This window comes from Aquarana catesbeiana, linkage group LG13 (genome assembly GCF_042186555.1).
Source record: "Aquarana catesbeiana isolate 2022-GZ linkage group LG13, ASM4218655v1, whole genome shotgun sequence".
Classification (NCBI taxonomy): domain Eukaryota; kingdom Metazoa; phylum Chordata; class Amphibia; order Anura; family Ranidae; genus Aquarana; species Aquarana catesbeiana.
In genome coordinates, this window is record NC_133336.1 from 173951213 (window position 1) to 173966317 (window position 15105).

Below are 15105 nucleotides of genomic sequence, written 5' to 3' on the forward strand. Positions count from 1 at the left end.
TGTTTTTATGCCTATTCCCCAGAATACTGGCAACACATTTGTTTTTCAGGCTTCTATTGAACAACCAGCGAAGAAACATCAGAATACAATAAGGAAATTGAGCTGTGTGACAGAGGAATTGCTATCTTCCAGATTGAGCAACAGTATAGTAAATGATACTGACCATAGCTTCAGAAATTTGCACAATATAGTCATTGTGTCCAGAGGTCTACAGACAAATGCTCTTGCTTATAATTAGCTTCAGAATGACGAAATACTTGGCTCTTCACGTGTACATAGCAAATAATGGCTTTCGCTACTAAACAGCAGTAATGAGATGGCTTAAATTCAGGTGCAAATCCAAACCCAAAGTCAATGAGAGTCAATGGGCTCAGGTCTAAAGCCTCGTACACACGATCGGATTTTCCGCCGGGAATTGTGTGATGAAAGACTGTTGGCCTAAAATCCGACCGCGTGTATGCTCCATCAGACAATTGTCGGATTTTCTGCGGACAAATGTTGGATGGCAGGCTTATAAATTTTCCGCGGACAAATGTCTGTTGTCAGATTTTCCAATCGTGTGTACACAAGTCCATCAGACAAAAGTCCAAAGTGCAAACACACATGCTCAGAAGCAAGGACGAGCCAGAAGCGGTCGGTCTTGTAAACTAGCGTTCCTAATGGAGAATTAACATTCGTGACGTGGCAAATTATGAGATCTCAAAATGCAGCGCACATTCTCTTCTTCTTTAACCGCTTGCAGACCAGCCGCCTTAGTAATACTGCGGCAGGTTGGCTCTGCTGCGTGAAATCACGTACCTCTGCGAGATCTCGCGAGGTCCGGATAGTGGGTGCGCGCTCGCCGCCGCCGTGAGCTCCATGAGTCCGACCGCGGGTCCCGCAAATTCGATATCTGCGGGGATACCCGCGATCGTCTCCCGGAGAGGAAGAACGGGGAAATGCTGATGTAAACAAGCATTTCCCTGTTCTGCCTAGTGACAGGACACTGATCACAGCTCCCTGTAATCAGGAGCGGTGATCAGTGTCATGTCACACATAGCCCATCCCCCCACAGTTAGAATCACTCCCTAGGACACACTTAACCCCTGGAGCGCCCCCTCCTGGTTAACCCCTTCACCGCCAGTCACATTTACACAGTAATCAGTGCATTTTTAATCGCACTGATCGCTGTATAAATGTGAATGGTCCCAAAATAGCTCCAAAAGTGTCTGATCCGTCTGCCATAATGTCGCAGTCATGATAAAAATCGCTGTTAAAAAAAAAATTATTAATAAAAATGCCATAAAACTATCCCCTATTTTGTATAACTTTCCTACAGACTAAATAAAAACACTGATCTGCATTTTTTTCTTTAACAAAGAAATGTAGCAGAATACAGTTTGGCCCAAAGCCTAAAATTATGAAGCAAGATTATGTATTTGCAAAATTTTATAACAGAAACAAAGAAAAATGTGTTTTTTTTTTACTTTTTGGTCTTTTTTGTTTATTTAGCAAAAAATTAAAAACCCAGTGGTGATTAAATACCACCAAAAAAAATATCTATTTGTGTGAAAAAAATTATTAAAATGTCATATGTGTTCAGTATTGCATGACCGGACAATTGTCATTCAAACTGTGACAGTGCTGAAAGCTGAAAATTAGCCTGGGCAAGAAGGGGTTGAAAGTGTCCAATATTGAAGTGGTTAAGTGGCAAAGGCAGCTAGACATTCTGTAGACCAGGGGTCTAAAAAATATAGAAGATATAACAAATCAAATCATTATTCAACCAAAAAATAAAATAAAAGCCTCACTGCATGTGTCCTGCTTCTTCTTATAGGTCAACAATGCCAAGAGTTGGTGAAAGGAGGTCCGTCATCTGGAGATAATTCCGAAAAACATCCGGATTATTCTCCTGGAGCTCCCACAGCAATTGCATATGACATAATTGGTCACAATTAATAAAGCAAACAATTTTTGATCCAAGAAATCCTCCTCCTCCTGTTCCTGGACTGGACTTGGATCAAAGCAATAACTCCAAGGCCAATAATAAATAACACGTTATCTCCTCCGATTCCGCAACATGTCTGGTTGACGAAAGGCCGTTCAGAAATTGGTTAAAAAGCACGAAATGAAAAGCGTGAATCAACACTCACCAAACTTCTACTAGCACGAAATTAGCAGAAGGAGCCCAAAGGTTGGTACCTGACAACTGAACTTCCACTTTATCGGCTCGTAGAACGTCTAGTACGTCACTACGTTCGTGTTTGTTGGCAGACAATTGTGTACCATTTGTATGCAAGACAAAATCCAGGCACACGCCCTTCAGACAAAAGACTGATGTTTTGTCTGTGGAAAATCAGATTCGCGTGTATGAGGCTTTAGAGTGTCAAATGTTCAAAAACTGTTCTAGCCACTTTTAGGCCAATAGGCAAGGGATTGTCAAACAAATTGCATGGGAAACAGAGCACTGCCCTGGAGAACATATAACAAAGCAAAAAAAAAAAGATTTTTTGTTTGGCTGAGTGCAGTGATTTTAATAATGTAGCATTTCCCCTGCAGGAGCCACTGTAGATTAGAAATCAGTCTAGTGAATGCCTTTTTGTAATTTATTGCTGAAGAAACTTGTAACGGGAAAGGATAGAGGGGTGTGGGATAGTGCAAAACACCAAGCACAACTTGCAGAGGACAGTTCTCTGTCAGTGGCAGTAGGACGAGGACAGTTTGACTGTAGTTCAGTCTGTAGGTACACAGCTGAAGGCCATGCAGGAACATATAACATAAGTAGTAGTAGACTAGGAGAGTCTATGGTTAACGAGTGAGGACCATGAAGTAGGTTTTAGCACAGATATTGTTAGATTAGAACAGTCTGAATTCTTGTAGCTAGGGATGACATGACAGATCTCCAGTGTAGAGAACAAAACTCTGTCCATAAGTGAGTAGTCCAGAAGCCAGTCCAAAGGTGCTCCAGGGGCAGTCAGCCCCCCTGAAATGTGCATGTGGCCAGCATCTGGCTGCGCCCATGCATGTGAGGTAACACCTTGCCCGAGGGCGTGCTCACCAATGGCCCGGTCTAGGTGGAGGCTGTGGTCATGTGAAGAATCAAACATTAAGGCAGAGCCCTGATTTAGAGATGAGCCACTTGTGTATGGTGAGTGTGTGAAGCTCCTCCTAAAGATGTTCTGTCCCATGTCACTAAATGCTTATGTATATGTTGCATTCAGAGGGACAGGCAGAGTCAAACCCACTCCACCAGTCCAGCGTACCTCTGTTACCTCACTCCCAGTAACAGAATGGAGTCCTTCCGAGCACATAACAGGCCCCATTCGTGCTCATTAGCCCTTTCATTCAGGCCTTAGATCTCTGTAATGCTAGTATACTCCCAGTGACCTGAGGTACCACCCCCCTCGCAACTGGAGGACCTGTCACCTAACCAGGTACCACGCCAACGACTGGTTGCTGTTCTTACGTCTAGTTACCCATGGTAACTACCTCCTCTTTTTGGCTTTGCAGGATACCCTAGGTACACATACCCCATAGTGCTTATACAGACCCAAGTACTTTAGGAATACACCAAGACATAACATGCACCCCTTTGGGTAACTTCAGGCCAGGCTCAGTGCAGTAAAAAACTTTACTGAGAATTCAGTAGAACATGTATAACAAGCATAAATGCCCTCAACCTAACTACACCTAACTGAGGCTGCCCCAGGTTACCTGAACAGGTGAAGTAACAATAGGAATAGTTCATACTTGGTAAGGCTAGTAAGGAGAAGTCTATGTCCTTGGGTTGTCCCGGTGAGTTAGCATCTGATGCTGGACCACAGGACTCTCGCAAATGCCCCGTGTTCTCTTTGATCCCAGCTCTCCTGAGATCTGGGCCTCTTCCCTTTTATACAAATTGGGAGGGAGGTTAGACCCCAGCAAAAAGCTAGTAAACACACACACAGGGAAGGCGGTAAAACGTTAACCCATGCCCCCCACCTGGGCAGCCAAGCTGGCTAAACTGACTGTAGGCCACCTGCCTACATGCAGATCAGTTTCCTCTCAGCTTACAGATCCATCTGGGGGAGAAAAAGACAATCTCCTCAGGGCTCCAGACTATTTAACAACAACCTAGCTCCATCTGGACACCTCTCCTAGGGATTGGCTAGGCTCTGCTAAATATTCAGGCTGGACATAGGTCCCACCCTAAGTTCTAGAAACTTCTTTTAGAGACAAGGGGAAGTATTAAAACTCCCAGCCTCTCTGAGAACTCACAAGTTCTGAGCAGACCAAACAAAACAATTGCTGCTCCTGTAATTACAGCAGAAGCTGAAAACCAAATTTGCCTAGCAGCCTAACTAGAAGGGTGGGTGCTACAGTAATAACCAGTGGCGGCCCATCCATAGGGGGCACCACCATGACCCCAGGCAGTCACAAAAAAAAATGCGTGAATGAGCCCCTAGGCTTGTATCACATCTGTGTATTTGTGTGCTGGGTGTAGGGCTGTCCTACCCAAAGAAATATACGCTTATTGCCATTTTTTTTACCAAAAATATGTAGAAGAATTAATATCGGCCTAAACTGAATCGCAAAAAATGTCCGGGTCATTCAGTAGCCAAATCTTCCGGGGCTGAAGTGGTTAACAATTCGAAATATTCCTCTAACGTAGCAAATCTTTACTTTTGGAGTTCGGATCCACTTTAAGCCTGGCTTGCACTAGTTCCAGAAGGTGAGAAATGAAGATACGGAGACAAGGATCTTGCATGGTACATTCATTACAGATACAAATTGTGCTTGGTTAGGCTTGTTACAGGATGTACAACAGCAGCATTGGCAGATCAATTTGCTGCTTGTTTTATAAAGGCAATGTCCTAACATCTGCTGCAACTAAAGAAAACCTGTGTTTGGTTACAGTAATCTCAAGTGTCCTTTGTCGGCCATTGGGTATGATATGAGCTATCCTATATGGCATGGCACAGCCTCTGTCAGTTCTGTTTACAGCCATTCTACACAGAGCCTGTACTGCGCTCCTCTGCAGCTGGATGTAACCTTAATGTTGCAGAAGCTAAGAATCTACATTAATATTACATTTTTTTTTACCTTGTATTTAAACTTGTGTCCTTTATCTAACCCTGGTTTGAATTCTTATGGGAGGTCTCACAACCTTCTACAGTTGTTTTTACGATGTAGACATAGAAATGATACAGCTGTTTGTCTTTGCAACCTATTCATTCTGGTGTTTGTGAGATAATTTTTTATCAGCACAAGCCCATGCTTTATGGCCCGTATTTATGCACTGCAATAGCCTGCAGAAATCAGCTTGGCATAACAAGCCAGATTAAAGGGCCATTGCACATTTCTGTTGAATTGCACGCTCCATTTTTACTTATCCTGGGCTATACAGTTGGGGATGAATTTGCCAAATGCAATGCAGGCCCTGGCTTAAAGGCTTTTAGAGTTGCTGTTGCTGCCATAGAGTTGCTGCTATTTATTCCAATCAAAGCTATGTATTTGTCAGGATGCAGCTTGTTTGTTGCAGTCAGGGTCACTGTTAGAAATCATGGGGCCCCATACAGCCCTCCTGATGCCCCCCCCTTTTCAATCATGCCTACACCCCACTTACTGTGTGGGTTTCCTCCGGGTACTCTGGTTTCCTCCCACACTCCAAAGACATGCTGGTTGGCTAATTGGCTTCTGTCCAAAAAAAATTGTCCCTAGTATATAAATGTGAGTTGGGGACCTTGGATTGTGGGCTCCTTGAGGGTGTACATGTATAGGGCCGTACTTACCATTGGGCTTGACTGGGCTCAAGCCCATGGGCCCCAGCCAATAGGGGGCCCCGTGGGCCCTGCGAGCCTCGCCCGTTTCTAAAGCAGCCATTTTTAAACTGAAAGGCTGCAATGACAAGGCAGCAATGACACTGGTGCAAGGCTACACTGAGAAGTCTACAAATGACACTGGGGCAAGGCTACACTGACAAGTAGGGATGAGCTGAACACCCCCCTGTTCGGTTCGCACCAGAACATGCGAACAGGCAAAAAATTTGTTCGAACACGAGAACACCGTTAAAGTCTATGGGACATGAACACGAACAAAAGTGCTAATTTTAAAGGCTTATATGCAAGTTATTGTCATAAAAAGTGTTTGGGGACCTGGGTCCTGCCCCAGGGGACATGGATCAATGCAAAAAAAAGTTTTAAAAACTGACGTTTTTCGGGAGCAGTGATTTTAATAATGCTAAAAGTGAAACAATAAAAGTGTAATATCCCTTTAAATTTCATACCTGGGGGGTGTCTATAGTATGCCTGTAAAGGGGCGCATGTTTCCCGTGTTTAGAACAGTCTGACAGCAAAATGACATTTCAAAGGAAAAAAAGTCATTTAAAACTACTCGTGGCTATTAATGCATTGCCGGTCCGACAATACACATAGAAGTTCATTGATAAAAACGGCATGGGAATTCCCCACAGGGGAACCCCGAACTAAAATTTAAAAAAAAAATGACGTGGGGGGTCCCCCTAAATTCCATACCAGGCCCTTCAGGTCTGGTATGGATATTAAGGGGAACCCTGGCCAATACTTAAAAAAAAAAAAATGACATGGGGTTAAAGGGGAACCCCGACCAAAATGTAAAAAAAAAATTGCGTGGGGTCCCCCTCAAAATCTATACCAGACCCTTCAGATCTGGTATGGATGTTAAGGGGAACCCCATGCCAAAATTTTTAAAAAAATGGCGTGGGGCCCCCCCAAAGCTCCATACCAGACCCTTATCCAAGCATGCAACCTGGCAGGCCGTAGGAAAAGAGGGGGGGCGAGAGAGCGCCCCCCCTCCTGAACCGTACCAGGCCACATGCCCTCAACATTGGGAGGGTGCTTTGGAGTAGCCCCCAAAAACACCTTGTCCCCATGTTGATGAGGACAAGGGCCTCATCCCCACAACCCTGGCCGGTGGTTGTGGGGGTCTGCGGGCGGGGGGCTTATCGGAATCTGGAAGCCCCCTTTAATAGGGGACCCCCAGAGCCCTCCCCCCTGTGTGAAATGGTAAGGGTACCCCTACCATTTCACTAAAAACTGTCAATAATGTTAAAAATGACAAGAGACAGTTTTTGACAATTCCTTTATTTAAATGCTTCTTCTTTCTTCTTTCTTCTATCTTCTATCTTCGGTTTCTTCCTCCATCTTCTTCTTCTTCTTCTTTTGGTTCTTCTGGTTCTTCCTTTGGTGTTCTCGTCCGGCATCTTCTCCGCGGCGTCGGCGTCTTCTTCCCTTCTTCTCCTGGGGCCGCTCCGCATCCATGATGGCATGGAGGGAGGCTCCCACTCTTCTCTTCATCTTCTTCTCTTCATCTTCTTCTCTTCATCTTCTTTTCGGGCCGCTCCGCGTCCATGATGGCATGGAGGGAGGCTCCCGCTGTGTGACGCTTCTCCTCTTCTGACGGTTCTTAAATAACGGGGGCTGGGCCACCCGGTGACCCCACCCCCCTCTGACGCAGGGTGACTTGACGGGACTTCCCTGTGGCATTCCCCGTGACGTACCTTGTCCTTTTCTATTCCTGTTTTATAGAGATGTGCATATGTATAGAAGGTATGGCCCGAAAGTGACTCAAGCACAGGGGCCCCCACCACCCTAAGTCCTGCCCCGGCTATGTATGTGTGGAGCGCTGCGTAAATTGACGGCGTTATATGGGTATCTTCATTAAATGATAATAATAGATGAGCATCTTAATGAGACGCAATGGGGGTTATCTACTAAAGGCAAATCCACTTTGCACTGCAAGTGCACTTGGAAGTAAAGTCACTGTAGATCTGAGGGGGACATGCAAGGAAAATAAAAAGCAGGATTTTAGCTTGCACATGATTGGATGATAAAATCAACAGAGCTTCCCCTCATTTCAGATCTACCCCTTAGATTTAGAGCGACTGTACTTTCAAGTGCACTTGCGGTGCAAAGTGGATTTACCTTTCGTAAATAACCCCCAATGCATAAAGATAGGGACAATTGTAGACACACACCCACACTCACTCAGGTTGAACTGGATGGACTGGTGTCTTTATTCAACCTTACCAACTATGTAACTATGTAACTACTCCCCCGGGATGCAGCAGAAAAGCAGCAATGACTTTAACTGCCTACACCATGAAAATAAAAAAAAGTCCCTCCTCTGCTCCCACCTTCTGGGCCCCTCTGTTAACCCGATGGGGCCTAAGGAATTGTAATTTACCCACTTGCCCTCTGGGCCAATTCTGACACTTTGCTCCTACATGTAAAAAATCTACTTTTTTTGCTAGAATTTTTTTTTTTATGTCACACGGTATTTGTGCAGCGGTTTTTCAAACACAATTTCTGGGGAAAAAAAGCTTTCATGAATTAAAAAAAAGCAAAACTAAAGTTAAAGTTAGCCCATTGTTCTTTTTTGTACTAAGAAAGATGTGAAAGATGTTATATCAAGTAAATAGATACCGAACCTGTCATGCTTTAAAATTGTGTCTGCCCGTGGAATGGTGGCAAACTACAGTGCTTAAAAATCTCTATAGGCGATGATTTAAACGCCTTTAATGGTTACCAGTTTAGAGTTGCACAGGAGGTCTGGTGCTAGAATTATTGCTCTTTCTTGATGTTCGCGACAATATCTCACATGCAATCACTGTTTACATATGCGTGCGGAAGTAAAATATGCGTTCGCATTTGTGTGCAAGCACGGTGGGATGGGGGCGCTTTAAATTTTGTAATTTATTATTATTAATTACTTTTTAGAGACTTTTTTTCCACTTTTTTTTAAATAACTTTATTGCTATCACAAGGGATGAACAACAACAGCATGGGCCGTGACAGGTCCTCTTTAGGGAGAGATCTGGGGTCTATTAGACCCCAAATCTCTGATCTAGCCTCCCATGCAGGCGATTAGACACAGGTCGGTCTGATCGGCTGCTTTCCTGGCCGATATTGGGCAGGTAAACAAAGAGGTGGAACTGGAAGTGATGACATAACTCATCGCTTCCCTTTTCCAGGGTTACAGAGAGAGAGAGAGAGAAACTTTAAGTTCCACTCTCTCTGTTCAGAGCAGCCATCGCCGCCGGCCGCATCGCTCCCGGGGACTGTCTTACAGTGGAGCCCAGGAGAGGTGGCGGTGGCGAGAGGGGGGTGGGACACCTTTTCGCCACCTGCATGAAGTGATTGAGTGGCCAATTAGCCACTTGGATCACTTCTGCATGTTAAGGAATTCCCGGCTGAAAACATACACACTGGAATAATGCCTGTAGGTGCAGGCATCATTCTGGTATAAACAATGAAACCAGAGGACGTCCATGGACGTTCTCCCAGCGGTAAGTGGTTAAGCCCTGGTAAACAAGTAGGAATGAGGGTGGGTTCTAGTAAAATCTTATTCATTTAGACAGAAATGAACAATAAAGCTGCCCTGAGCCCCTCCCCGTTTAGCTGATGTGGCCTGGGCCCAGTGCAACAGGACCAGTTGTACTGCCCTATCAGCAGCCCTGTTTGGAGTGCATGTAATACTAGGTTTACGCTAGCGGCAGTGCTGGCTGCCCCAATAAAAAAAGTGATTTGTAGCGGACCACTTTTCAGAGGTGGTTGACAGGTGGTGAGGAGGTGATATGTTGTCTCCTCTCCACCTGTTTTACACTGTAAATGCCACACCACCACGCTGCAGGGTGGTCTTGGCATGACCCCATTTGATTGAATAGGTGTTGCCTGCTGAAAGCAACAGGGGGAATCATTTTTGCCATGGGCATCACCAAAGCATTGCTGGTGAATAGGACCTAAATGTTTATAATTTATATGTTCAAATCTGCAACAGCCTTTACAACCCTAACCTTGTACTGGTATCATACTGCTGCAATAAAAGGCACATTTATTATAAAGCACAGTTGTGTGCTTGTCAAATATATGTAGCACCCTGGTAGTAGGCAGGGTTGGTAACACATTTAGCTTGCTAGGTGGTAACTAGCCTGACTGATTGATAGGGGATTCACTGGCTTTTTCCTAACTCTGGATTTGATGCACCTCTCTCTTCTATCACTAGGTGGCATTGTTGCCTGTGGCATTAGAATGACCAGGACATAGTGAATTCAGATTAGGAGTGGATGGGTTGTCTCAGCTTACTGGCAGGGGTTTCTTTAGTTCCTTTGCCTGCTGGCAGAGCCTATTTATTCAGGAGGAGTCAGGTGATCGGGCTTATGTGCCACCTAGATGGCTGTCTGGGTGGACGCGTGTCACAAGGATCCGGGCTGCTAGCCTGAGGCCTATCCCAGGAGCACCTGGTTGCTAGGTTGTCTGAGGCCTATTCAGGTTTGAGAGAAGCAGCGGGGGGTTGGGGCTTCAGGCTGGAAGCCCAACCAAGTTGCAAAGGTTCCGCCGGACGGGGGAAACTGGATCGTTGCCAGCGGTGAGGGAGAAGTAGTTGCCAGAAGGGATGACCACTCCTGTCGCCAGGGGTAAAATATGATCATAGCCAGAGGTAAAGGGAGGAATAGTTGCCAGCAAGGGACAACCATTCCTGTAATCAGAAGCCAGTGTATGGAAGTCTGAAGAAGTACCAGAGCAGCCTTTTCACCAGCCAGGGACAATGAAGAAGCTTCAGCAGAGTGCCAAGCCAGGGACCCAGCGGTTAGCGTGGGTGAAGTTTGAGGAGTTTACAGCGGGTTAGCTATGGAAGAGCTCAGGGGATCCAGTGACGTTTGGGATCTTGAAGTCTAGTGAGAGACCGGGAGCTCAGTGAGGGAAGATTTACTGTAGGATACTGTGAGATGTGAGAGAAGATCTATAACGGGTTACTGTGAGTTACGTGTATGGATCTCTATTGATTGTTCAAAGTTCAGTTGCCATAGGAGACAGCAGTTCTACAGATACAGTTGCTGCATCTAGCTTAAAGGCCCTCTACCTGTATAGCTGTGTGCCTATTTTTTTGTCTCAGAGTCTGCCAATTACTATTTCATCTGCCTAAGGGTGTCCTGGCCATAACCCTCTCTCCCCCAGTTCTGTTTAAAGGGGTTGTATAGGTTCGATTTTTTTTTTCTTTTAAATAACAAACATGTTATACTTACCTCCACTGTGCAGTTAGTTTTGCACAGAGTGGCCCCGATCCTGCTGTTCTGGGGTCCCACGGCAGCTGTCTCGGCTCCTCCCCGCTAAAGATAACCCCCTCTGGGAAGCTCTTTCCTGAGGGGGTTAGCTTGTGGGCGCGCTCCCGTGTCATACAGTTGGCGTCCATAGACGCCAACTGTATGACTCAGTCCCGCCCCACTGGCGGCCAATGGCTGCGCTACTATCAATCTATCCAATCAACGGCCAGACTCAGTAAAAAAGAGGACACCAGGGGACGCGCACAGCAGGTGAACGGGCTCAGGTATGTAAAACGGGGGAGCTGGGGGGCCCATGACAGCGAGGTGTTTTTTCACCTTAATGCATAGGATGCATTAAGGTGAAAAAACACAAACCTTTACGACCCCTTTAAGAGACAATAAATCTCTTTTCTTGCATTCCAAAAAATGACTGGCACCCATGTTTCCAAATTGCAATACACCCACCATGCCTAATAACCCACACTACAAGGAAGGATGTCAGCTCTCCCTTACTCTGGAGGTCACCATTAGGCCTTTGGAGGTCGGGGATGCCGCTACATATATACTACGCTCAGAGCCGGCCCTACCATGGGACCCGGTGGGACCATGGGTCCCGAGCAGCACTTTTCAGGGGGGCCGCCCAAGAGCAGTGGCAGAACTGCCGCCCACCAGCCAGCCTTTTCCACCCACTCTGCTGCTTATCCTACTGTGAGGGAGCCCAGCGCCCGAGGTGACAGAAGTGTGAGAGCAGAACACTCGCTGCTTGGGGTGGGAGCAGTCAGCGGGTAAGTGAGCGGGCGGGCCAGTTGGCAGGTGAGCGGGCTTGCTGGCCAGTCAGCACGCCGACGGGTAGGGGAGCAGAGAGATGGCATTATCTCTAACCGCCCGCCGTGCATCATTGCAGTTCCGCCCTCACTGTGCAGCCGCCAGATGACATCATCTCTCTGCTGCCTGCCTTCACTCTGGGACACAGCATGTGAGAATAGCAGGAAAGTGACACAGCATGTGACAATCTGCAACGTGCGCAAGTGACAATCTGCAACGTGTGGCAAGTGACAATCTGCAATGTGTGGCAGGTGACGTCGTGGCAAGTGACAATCCGCAATGTGTGTCAGGTGACGTTGAGGCAAGTGACAATCTGCAATATATGGCAGGTGACGTTGTGGCAAGTGACAATCCGCAATGGTGGCAAGTGACAATCCGCAATGTGTGGCAGGTGACGTAGTGGCAAGTGACAATCTGCATCTTAAGGCAGGTGACATGGCAAGTGACAATCCGCAATGTGTGGCAGATGTCGTGACAAGTGACAATCCGCAAAGTGTGGCAGGTGTCATGGCAAGTGACAATCTGCAACATGTGGCAGGTGACATCGTGGCAAGTGACAATCCACGTGTGGCAGGTGACATGACAAGTGACAATACGCATCTGCTGGCAGGTGACGTGGCAAGTGACAATCTGCATCTGAAGGCAGGTAACATGGCAAGTGACACGCTCAAGGCTCCCACTGATTTTGCATTATGGTGAGTTGAACTATTTAATTCTATGTTACAATGTAAATGCGCTTCAATAATCCTGACACCATATCAACCATGGTGCCATGATGATTGAAGCACCAACACCAGCCATTCCCCTGATAAACTGCCCGCAAAAAAATGTATTTTCTGGCAGTACCCCTCCCGAGACTAAACTCTGGATCCGCCAATGTCGCTGCCATACCCACACAGCAGACCCTCCGTCCATCCTCTCTGCGCCCCCCCTCCCATTTCTCCAGACAAATGCATTGTCGGAACAATAGGCAGCAACTGCAGGAGAAAGTCCAGCTGACGGCCAACAGCGTGAAGGAGGAGGAACTTTCTGCTGTGAGCAGAGACCCCATGTTGGAAAAGGCATCGCTGGAGGCACGACTGACACTGTAAGCAAGTATGTGCCAGTGCCATTGATCCCCCTCCCCACCACCACTGCCTCTGACTGAACCCCCCCACCACCACTGCCTCTGACTAAACCCCCCCTCCCCACCACCACATCTGCCTCTGACTGAACTCCCCCCTCCCCATCACCACATCTGCCTCTGACTGAACCTCCCCCCACCACCACATCTGCTTCTGACTGAACCTCCCCTCCCCACCACCACATCTGCCTCTGACTGAACCTCCCCTCCCCACCACCACATCTACCTCTGACTGAATCCCCCCTCCCCATCACCACATCTGCCTCTGACTGAACCCCCCACCACCGCTGCCTCTGACTGAACCTCCCCTCCGCACCACCACATCTGCCTCTGACTGAACCTCCCCTCCCATCAACACATCTACCTCTGACTGAACCTCCCCTCCCCATCACCACATCTACCTCTGACTGAATCCCCCCTCCTCATCACCACATCTACCTCTGACTGAACTCCCCCCTCCCCACCACCACATCTACCTCTGACTAAATCCCCCCTCCCCATCACCACATCTGCCTCTGACTGAACCTCCCCTCCCCACCACCACATCTGCCTCTGACTGAACCTCCCCTCCCCACCACCACATCTACCTCTGACTGAACTCTCCCCTCCCCATCACCACATCTGCTGCTGACTGAACCTCCCCTCCCCACCACCACATCTGCCTCTGACTGAACTCTCCCCTCCCCACCACCACATCTACCTCTGACTGAATCCCCCCTCCCCATCACCACATCTGCTGCTGACTGAACCTCCCCTCCCCACCACCACATCTGCCTCTGACTGAACTCCCCCCTCCCCACCACCACATCTACCTCTGACTGAATCCCCCCTCCCCATCACCACATCTGCCTCTGACTGAACCCCCCACCACCGCTGCCTCTGACTGAAGCCCCCCCACCATCACTGCCTCTGACTGAACCCCCCCTACCACCGCTGCCTGTGACTGAATCCCCTCTCATCATCACCACATTTGCCTCTGACTAAACTCCCCCACCACCACTGCCTCTGACTGAACCCCCCCACCACCGCTGCCTCTGACTGAATCACCCTCCCCACCACCACATCTGCCTCTGACTAAACCCCCCCACCACCACTGCCTCTGACTGAACCCCCCACCACCGCTGCCTCTGACTGAACCCCCCCATCACCACTGCCTCTGACTGAATCCCCCCTCCCCACCACCACATCTGCCTCTGACTGAACCTCCCCTCCCCACCACCACATCTGCCTCTGACTGAATCCCCCCTCCCCATCACCACATCTGCCACTGACTGAACCCCCCACCACATCTGCCTCTGACTGAACCTCCCCTCCCCATCACCACATCTACCTCTGACTGAATCCCCCCTCCCCATCACCACATCTACCTCTGACTGAACCTCCCCTCCCCACCACCACATCTGCCTCTGACTGAACCTCCCCTCCCCATCACCACATCTACCTCTGACTGAATCCCCCCTCCCCATCACCACATCTACCTCTGACTGAACCTTACCTCCCCATCACCACATCTACCTCTGACTGAACCTCCCCTCCCCACCACCACATCTGCCTCTGACTGAACCTCCCCTCCCCACCACCACATCTACCTCTGACTGAACTCCCCCTCCCCACCACCACATCTACCTCTGACTGAATCCCCCCTCCCCATCACCACATCTGCCTCTGACTGAACCTCCCCTCCCCACCACCACATCTGCCTCTGACTGAACCTCCCCTCCCCACCACCACATCTACCTCTGACTGAACTCCCCCCTCCCCACCACCACATCTACCTCTGACTGAACTCCCCCCTCCCCACCACCACATCTACCTCTGACTGAATCCCCCCTCCCCATCACCACATCTGCTGCTGACTGAACCTCCCCTCCCCACCACCACATCTGCCTCTGACTGAACTCCCCCCTCCCCACCACCACATCTACCTCTGACTGAATCCCCCCTCCCCATCACCACATCTGCCTCTGACTGAACCCCCCACCCCCGCTGCCTCTGACTGAAGCCCCCCCACCATCACTGCCTCTGACTGAACCCCCCTACCACCGCTGCCTGTGACTGAATCCCCTCTCCCCATCACCACATTTGCCTCTGACTAAACTCCCCCACCACCACTGCCTCT